The sequence below is a fragment of the Furipterus horrens genome, unplaced genomic scaffold (assembly GCF_987537825.1).
Source record: "Furipterus horrens unplaced genomic scaffold, mFurHor1.1.pri manual_scaffold_8, whole genome shotgun sequence".
NCBI classification, from domain to species: Eukaryota; Metazoa; Chordata; class Mammalia; order Chiroptera; family Furipteridae; genus Furipterus; species Furipterus horrens.
In genome coordinates, this window is record NW_028327178.1 from 8754491 (window position 1) to 8763062 (window position 8572).

General features: G+C 46.2%; 1 long non-coding RNA gene across 1 annotated transcript; it reads left to right on the forward strand.

The window, feature by feature from the left end:
* The first annotated feature begins 1177 nt into the window (after positions 1-1177).
* Positions 1178-4868, forward strand: LOC150002492 (uncharacterized). Its single transcript, XR_016512614.1, has 3 exons — positions 1178-1301; positions 3758-3954; positions 4586-4868. It is a non-coding gene; the product is annotated as an uncharacterized LOC150002492 (long non-coding RNA).
* Positions 4869-8572: the final 3704 nt, after the last annotated feature.

Genomic DNA, 8572 nt, shown 5'->3' on the forward strand with positions numbered 1-8572 from the left:
CGAAGGTCACTGGTAGGGTTATTGGGAAGGCACTGGGGGCTTCCATTAGGTTCCTGCTTTTACTCTCAATCCTTGTTTCACTGGGCGACCTTGACCCAGGCTTTCCCTCTCGGTATGTGAACCACAGTGAGTGGGTAGCGAGGGGCCAGTCTTGTGTGAGCAGCGTGGCTGGGAGACCAATGTGACGGTAACTGAAGCCAGGAACTGCCGCGTCCCTGGGCAGCGCTGATGTGGCTTCACCTCTGTCTAACCACCAGGAGGGTAGCAGTATTGAGATTTCCAAATTAACATGCTTTTCCTTACTGAACCAGTTACTTCCAACACGGTACAGTTTCATCACCCCAAACTAGCCCCCACCCCCACCCCCCGCCCCAATCAGTTGTAGACAGAAAACCCAGCATTTTCTCCATGTGTGATGGTGTTTGCTTCTCAGTGCTGCTACCAGCTTGGGTTCTCCTGTGCCCTTAGCCCCATCTCTTCACAAATGATGTGTTGACAGGAAAACAAGCACCAATTCTTGTTTCTGTAGGTCGCCTAGAAACCGGCCAGAACATACTTTCCAGAACCCTGGGGTGTGGTTAGTTGTTCCTGAAGATAAAGCCCAATATTGTTCCTCTGAACTGACCCGGCCCTTTACCAAAAACACACCACCCCTGTGCCGACCGTTCAGCTGTGTGTGGGAATCCACAAAGAACCACTGTAGCGTGGCTCTGAATTCTGTCTCAATCACTTCACAGTACATATCTGCTTAATATACATGATCATTCTGATTGGGCTCCACTTCAGTGACTTCACAGTATATGTCTTGAATAAGTTACTTAAGTTCTCCAAGTTTCCCTCTTTTTTTCTCAGTAAAGTAGGAATAATTATATCTGCTCTGCCCTTCGGGTCTAGTTGTGACATTAAAGAGAAACTATTTGTGAAAATACACAGTATTTATGTGTGAGATGCCATTATTACTGTACAGGGTAGAATTGCATCAGTGACCCCCGTTCCTCACCCCTTCCTGTAATTTTGCCAGCCCTCTTCTAAAGAAGGAGGGCCTGTTTGCCTGTCTCTTGACTTAGTTTGGATGTAGTACTTGCTTTGGCCAGTAGAGTGCAGCAAGAAGACGGCGTGCAGTGAGCTGAGAGGTCAAAGAAGCCCAGTGTGTTTCTGCTGCTCCTGTGCGCTGACGGTTGCCATGAGAACACCATGCCTCTGGTCCCAGGGAGAGGAGGAGGGCCATGCGGAGCAGAGCCACCCTTGTCTCGCGGCCCCAGCTGAGCCCAGTCTAGACCAGCTGACTCCCAGGTACACGGGTAAGTCCCGCCCAGGTGAGCAGAACACCCAGCCAAACCACAGGAACTAAATAAACATGGGTTGTTCCCTGGTGCTGAGGATTTGCTGGAGTTTGTTATGGGCATTAGTGTAGTAACAGTCGACTGCTACAGTGTCCGCCTGTGCATCCCATCAGATAGCCGTTGGCTCACCAAGGATATGGGCTCTTCCGGGGACAGAGGCGAGAGATGTTTGGAATAGACTTTTTCAAAAGTAAACAGTTCAAGATTTCAAGATATGAAATTCTCTGTGTAGCACTCCACGTTATCTGAATAAAAGGCTCGATAGAAATCTAACAAATAATATCCTAGTGAAAATGTGTACTTGCAACTGATAGGAAGGTCAGGAGGCTGTTAGGATCGAGTCTGTCTTCCCTGTTGAATCTACGGACCAGACTGATCTATATAAATGTGTGCAAAAGACAGACATAGACTATGAAATTTCACTGAGCGCCTCAGTGCCACCCAGCCTGGGCAGTCAGTCTTCCGGACAATTCGAAGCTGACAGTTTAGTCGTCGTCGGCAGCCGTCCGTCTCGAGAGACGATGGTGTAGCTTCTTAAGAGTCTATCTGCACCGCCGAGAATGGCTGTGCAGTCCAACTCGGGAGTGACACAGTATCTGTCTCCTCCCGTGTTGAATCGACATCTTGTGATGACGCTGGAGTGTCCTCTCCAGTGAAGCTGAAGCTACAGAGCCTGGGCAGGGTGATACGGAGAGTCTGTTGTTGCCCATGCAGCAGACCCCCCCTCTCTTCGCAGCTGAAGGGTCCAAGGGAAAGACGGAGTCAATACAGCTTGGCTTCAGGTGCGCCGCAGGAGTTGCCGGTGTTGACTACAACGTCAAACCGCCTTAGGGACTCCGGCTCCGGATTTTCTGTCGGGGTTTACTCCCTTAGCCTTTCCCCTGAAGAGGTATGCCGCAAGGCAGCGGAGGTTTTTTGGAGTCAGAGTTTTCCTTCTCTGACAGTTTAGTACAACACACGTATTAACTCTATACCACATGTAAGGGCCTGAGGAAATAAATGAGAAAGGTGCAATAGTTCACCTTAATATTCTAATAAGGGAAATGAAGTGCCAACCACTCATAATCCTATATCCATCAACTTGTAACATGTTTTTTTTTACTTTTTCACATGTGGACGTGAAGATGATATGCCATAGTTTAGTCGGTAGTGTTTTTTCTTTCTCTGTGGTATGTAACTAATGAGGTGGATTATAACCGATAGCATCTTAGAGCCAAGAAAAGTGCACCAGTCCGTAAGAACAGCATATACCCCATGCCATAGGACCAAAGAGCAAGGAGAGATGATTGGTAATTCTCTGTGATATTTAATATAAGAAATTTCATGGAGGAAGAAGCGTTTATATGAGTTTCCAAAAACATGAAGGATTTCAACATGAAAGAGTGAGCTAAAATAAAGACCTATAGGTCAATTGGTTTCTAAGCTTTCTGTCACCAAGGAGGACTTTTATGACCTGTCCCCTCCCCTCCCCCATGTTGTTTTCAAAAAGATTTTTATCAGTATAAGTGAACTGGCATTTGTCAAGACTTATTTTACTTCTCAGTTTGATGGGAAAAGCCTTGCATTTCTGGTAATCAAAGCTTCTAATCAAACAAGATAATCAGCCTTCTCACAGTGAGTTAGCATTTTTGGCCAACAGCCAAGAAACTTGATGTTGTAGTTAGCCTCGGAAGTTATTGTTCCAGGTAACTTTAATTTCTGTTGACGATTATTTGAAATATTGACAAGAATTAATCCGAGGTGGCAACATCATTGTACACGGAAATTCATCATAAGAAAATACGGAGACATGGGACCCACAGGTTGTGATCTTTAATGTGGCTCGCCTGGTCCTCCAAGCATGGGAGGAAGTGTGAGGGGAGATGAAGCAGGAATCATGGAGAGTCTTGAATGTCAAACTTAGAAATTTAGACTTTCATTCTAACCTTCACTGAAGAAATCATTAGACTGAATACAGAAGGACTAATAGTATGAATTTAGTTACCAAAAAAAGGTGGGGGAGGATATATGTATCAATCACAGGCAAAAGAAGTAAAACCTAGATGACTAAATTTCCATGAAAAGAGCAGACGTGCCACAGCTTGTGTGCTCGCCGAGATGGCGGAACAGCCGCCAACAAGCCAGGTTTGGAAGGAACATGTGAGCCTCACCGTCAGCTCTGTTCGTCTTACATAAGGGCTCCAGGCAAGGCGTTGTGTAATAGCAAGAGCCTGGACGCTGCAGTCCCATGCCTAGGTCCGTGTTTGCGGTTCAGCTCTGTGGCCTTGGGCAAATTCCTGAAGATTCGCTCTTCAGCGATCTTATTTATAAATGGGGAAGTAATATTCTCAAAACTGGAAGATGTTTGAAAGGATGCCGTAATTTTTGTAAGCTGTCTCGCTCATGGTTAGCAGGACTTGACTGGTTTCTTGTAGATTTGCTTGCAGATCCAAATGTAAAGGGACCTGATGGTGACATACAGCAATAAAGTCAGTGTTCCCTCTTCTCATCCTCACGTGAGATGCCAAACTGGCTGGTAATCAAGACCCTAAGCAGACAACTGGTGTTCCAGACACCGGCCTCGTCTTGGCAATGGTCTGTATTTGACCTGTCAGTAAATAGGAGGTGACAGGTGAGTCTGGTGGGTAGATTCTGGGAGGGTGGTTTTCCTGGAGAACTTGAACTGGAAGCTCGTGTGTTACAAGTAATCCATGAAAGCGGGGGCCAGCATCTTGCAATAGAAAGTCCTAGGATTCCTGGGCTGAGAGTGGGACACGGAGGCAGGAGACTGTGGTTGCCGTTGCCATAGCCACCGCCGGTGCACGAGCTTCTTCGGCAGTTCCTTTTGATCAGCAGCATCGGAAACTGGCCCTGCAGAAAATAGTTTCCCCATGAAGGTGCTGAAATCCATGTTGAATAATAATAATGAAACTCTTTGCCATGTATTTTCCAAATGCTCAGACTGCTTTCACATTTATAATTTCATGCTTTTCCCAGTGACCTGCTGAAGAAAGTAGGATATTATTATCCCTCTTTTCTGAATGAGAAACCTGAAATGCCAGCTGGCACAGGGGCATCTCATGGGAGTTGCAGTCATAGTGAGTAAGCAGGAAGGACCCCCCTCTTTGGACTTAAATTTGAGTCGGCTCTGTCCTTGTCCCTAGATAAAGATTTGTCATTATTTTCCCAGGAAACTAGGCTAGTCACAAGCCATTTCATTTTGGAGAATTTTTTCCCTCCTGAGTTATATTTTCTTACTTCAGGCCCTGATACTGCTGAGGTCACAAGAGACGACCATTCGCCATTCCTCGTCCTGCATAGTTTTGGGCGGTTGTTACGGAAAAATGGCGGCATATCTCTCTCTCTTCATCTGGTTTCATGCAAAACTTTCAGACGATGGAGCCTTGAACTTGGGGAGATGAGGGCCGAATGACTGAATACCAGCTCAGGGTCAGATCGCATTTTTTTCCACGCCTTAGTCTGTTCACTGTCTAATCTTTACTGACTAGGATGTCAGCCGTAGCAACGAATTCCCTTCTTGTTTCTTCCCGGGGGTGGGGGGGGCTAGCTATCGAATACAATAAAATCCAGTGGCCTTCACAAGAAACAAGACTCTCTTCTCTGGTTCAGAGCATTTCACATTCCTTCCATGCTACTCAACAATTCACGGTAACTCACGGTCGCTCCGAGGCAGGGAACACCCCGCCCCCTTTTTTCCTTCTCATTTTAAACAGGAAATCACTTCTCAGAAACCCCTGGGTAAAGAAAAACAATGTAATGAAATCATGTGCGGGACAGCTCATGAAAGCTGCAGTAGCTTCTGGCAGAAACCTCAGTGTTTTCATCCCTTTACCACTGATTTTATTTCTATGTTAACAGCACTTTATTATTAATTCAAGTTGATGATTAGTTGAATCATCTCCCTCATGTTTCGAAAGGGCTGTTCTGGTTCCCTCCACAGTGTAACAAACCACCTCAAAATTCAGTGGCTTAAAAAAGCAACAGGCCACTTGCTCATGATTTTGCAATTTGGGCAGAGGACAGAAAAAGTAACTCGGATGGCCCTGCTCCTTGCTCCTGGAGGCTCTCGCGCAGCTGCGGGGGTCTGGAAGCTTGACTGGGGCGGGGATGCTCAGTTGGCTTCTGTACTGGGTTAGATTTTATCTCCCCCACATTCACATAACCCGGGACCTCAGAATATGGCGTTATCCGGAAAAGGGTCTTTGCATATGTCATGAGCTAAAATGAGGTCATGCTGGTGGAGAGTGGGCCCTAATCCAATAGGACCGGTGTCCTTCGGGGAAAAGGACATGTAGATACACACAGGGAGAAGGCCATGTGTCAACAGAGATGAAGACTGAAGTGACGTGGCTGTAAGCCAAGGAACACAACAAGGTTTGCCGGCAGCCATGAGAAGCTGGGAGAGGCCAGGAATAGATTCTCTCACAGGTCCTCCGGGAGAGTCCAACCCTGCCGACACACCCTGACTTTGGACTTCTAGGCTCCAGAACTGCAGCCTGACCAAGCCCCCCCCCCCCCCTCCTTAGGTAGTCTCTCTACTTTTTCTTTTTCTAGAGACTCTAGGTTTCAAGACAGGAAAAGTGGCAGCTACCAGACATCTTATGGGTTAGGCTCAGAGCTGTCACTAGACGGCTTCTGCCGTTTTCTGCAGATTAAGGCAGATTTAAGGGCCAGCTCCGATTCAGGAGGAGGAGACAGATTCCACCTGTTGATGGCGGAGGGCTAAGCACAATGGGCTGGCAGCGATTGTTGATGTCCAACTTCAGAGCCCGACGACAGCAAGGACCATGGCTGCCTGAGTGTCCATGCCTATTTGATTACGTCACAGACCTCTTAGTGCACGTCACCATATAGGCTTAGCGAGGCAGCTTTCACTGATGAGCCTCTGAACGTTCAGTTCCTGTCTTCGAATGTCAACCAGCCGAAGCGTCCACGTCCAAGGGCAGCCTATTCTAAGGTCCCGGATGTAGGACACAGTGTGGGCGTGGGCACAGGTGCTCACAGAAAGGAACTGTGGCGTTCTTGTGACAGTTTCTGTGAAGTCGGTTCTGACCACAGTGTGTAGCCCTCTCCAAACTGGGGTTGATAGGATGATGGCGCCTTTCTGTGTCACTTGACACAATCAAGACCATGCACGTGACCTAGTGAAATGGGGGGAGATGTGGCTGTGATAATAAAAATCAACAGCTGAATCTTGAGAGCTTCAGAAGCTACAGGTACTGAACTTGAGTTGGTTGGATTCTAATCCCCATTCTTCCACTCTAACCTAGATTTTTTGAAGCCCTGAAATGTTTGTGGAAAAACTTGAAAGATGAGTAAGAAAGGGAGATATAATATGGTGTTATTAAGAAATGGAATGAAAAAAAGAAATGGAATGATATTGTAGGGTAATGCAATGTATGTCTCTCAGGCAATTTATATTTTTTTCCTTAAAAGTGTGTTAGTAATATCGGACACATACGAAACATACATCATTCTATATGTAAATAATGAAGCATAATAATAGAAACTCCTGTGAACCCACCACCTAAGTTAGGAACTGGAGCAATAACAGTACCATTGCACCAACTTGTTTTCCCTTCTCCCACCAGATCTCTCCCTGATCTTAGTTAACCACAATTCTGAATGGTGTGTTTATCTTTCCTTTGCTTGTTGGGCAAATAGATCTTCAGATCTGGATCAAAAGGGGAAACCTAGCTTGGCTTCTAATGAACTCAGAAGCAAGCTGTGGATTAATTGCTAGCATGTTAACTCACCTGCTTTTTGTGCATTCTATGAAATAATGACAGTGACATACATGATGAGCAGCTTCTGGAAGCAACTGTGATTTCATGGGTGCTGCAGGGTTTGTGTGAGGATGCCTCCTCGCTACCAGGGGTGCTGGTTTCCTTCCCCTCTCACAGAGGCCCTGTGGGCCCGGGGGTCATCTGGAGCACTTCCTTCTCATTCTCCTCCTTCTCGGAAGTGGCTCCTCCTTACCCTCTTCTCTGTGGGTGTCTGGGTCAGCTGCAGCGAGTCCCCAGGCCGTGGCTTCTGGAAGACAGGACACTCTAAGGGCTTCAGGACAGAGAATGTGGCCATTATGGAGTAAGACCAGCAGAAGTGTTCAATTAATTTGCACAATCCATTTCCCAAGAAAATAGCAGAAACATGGAAAGGGTTATTCAGAGAAATGCAAAATCTCAAAGGTAAAAAGTCCACTGGAACCTATTAGCTGTTGAATTACTTCAGGGGCATAAAATCATGCAAATGCTGTTATGATCACTTTCGTTGTAGACAAATACATTTTTTTTTCCACTTGGAGAGTTTTTAATTTCATTCCCCTTTTATCAAAGTAGAAGTAAAGGCAGATGTCCTCTTTTTCTTTTTGCACATGGGCTTGTTGCGGTTGTGCCGAAGATTTAATCATAAAACGCGCCATTACCTCCAGTACAATTTCCTGGCGTCAGCCACTTCGAACAGTTCTCATCTTTGTTTCTTCCAGTAGCTACGTGGACACCTTTAAATAATGTGCTACATCTTGGCTTATCAAAAACAGCGTTTATTCACTCATCCTTATTAAATTCTTTTTTTTTATAATTTATTTGTTCGTTTATTTATTTTATTTTTAGAGAGAGAGGAAAGGAGAAAGAGAGGGAGAGAAACATCACTGTGTGGTTGCCTCTCACTCACACCCCCAACTGGGGACCTGACGTGCAACCTAGTCATGTGCCCTGACTGGGAATCAAACCAGTGACCCTTGGCTCTCAGGCCAATGCTCAACCCACTGAGCCACACCAGCCAGGGCTTGAATTTTGACATTATTATTCAATGGCCACAATTTCCCACTCAGAACTCAGAACCTATTGCTCGCTCGTCCATCTTGAGGGACAGAGCTGCTCCTCACAGCAGGTCCACTCCTGCCTCAGTTTCCTTGCACTTGCTGTTCCCACTGCCTGGCATGCATTCCTCTCGACGTACACACATCCCCCTCCCTCTAGGCTTTACTTCATAGTCATCCCAAGGAGACAGAGCTGCTGGGATTGAAATCCAGGTTGTCTGGCTCCAAAGCCCCCACTCTTCATGTATATGTAACCTCATTCAAGGTTGATAGCCTTTTTATTTTGTAATCATACTGAGATGTTCCACAAGGAGATTCTTAAAAGTTGAAAAACCAATCATCTGCCCTGGCTGGTGTGTCTCAGTGGGTTGAGCGCCGGCCTGCAAACCAAAGGGTCACCGGTTCGATT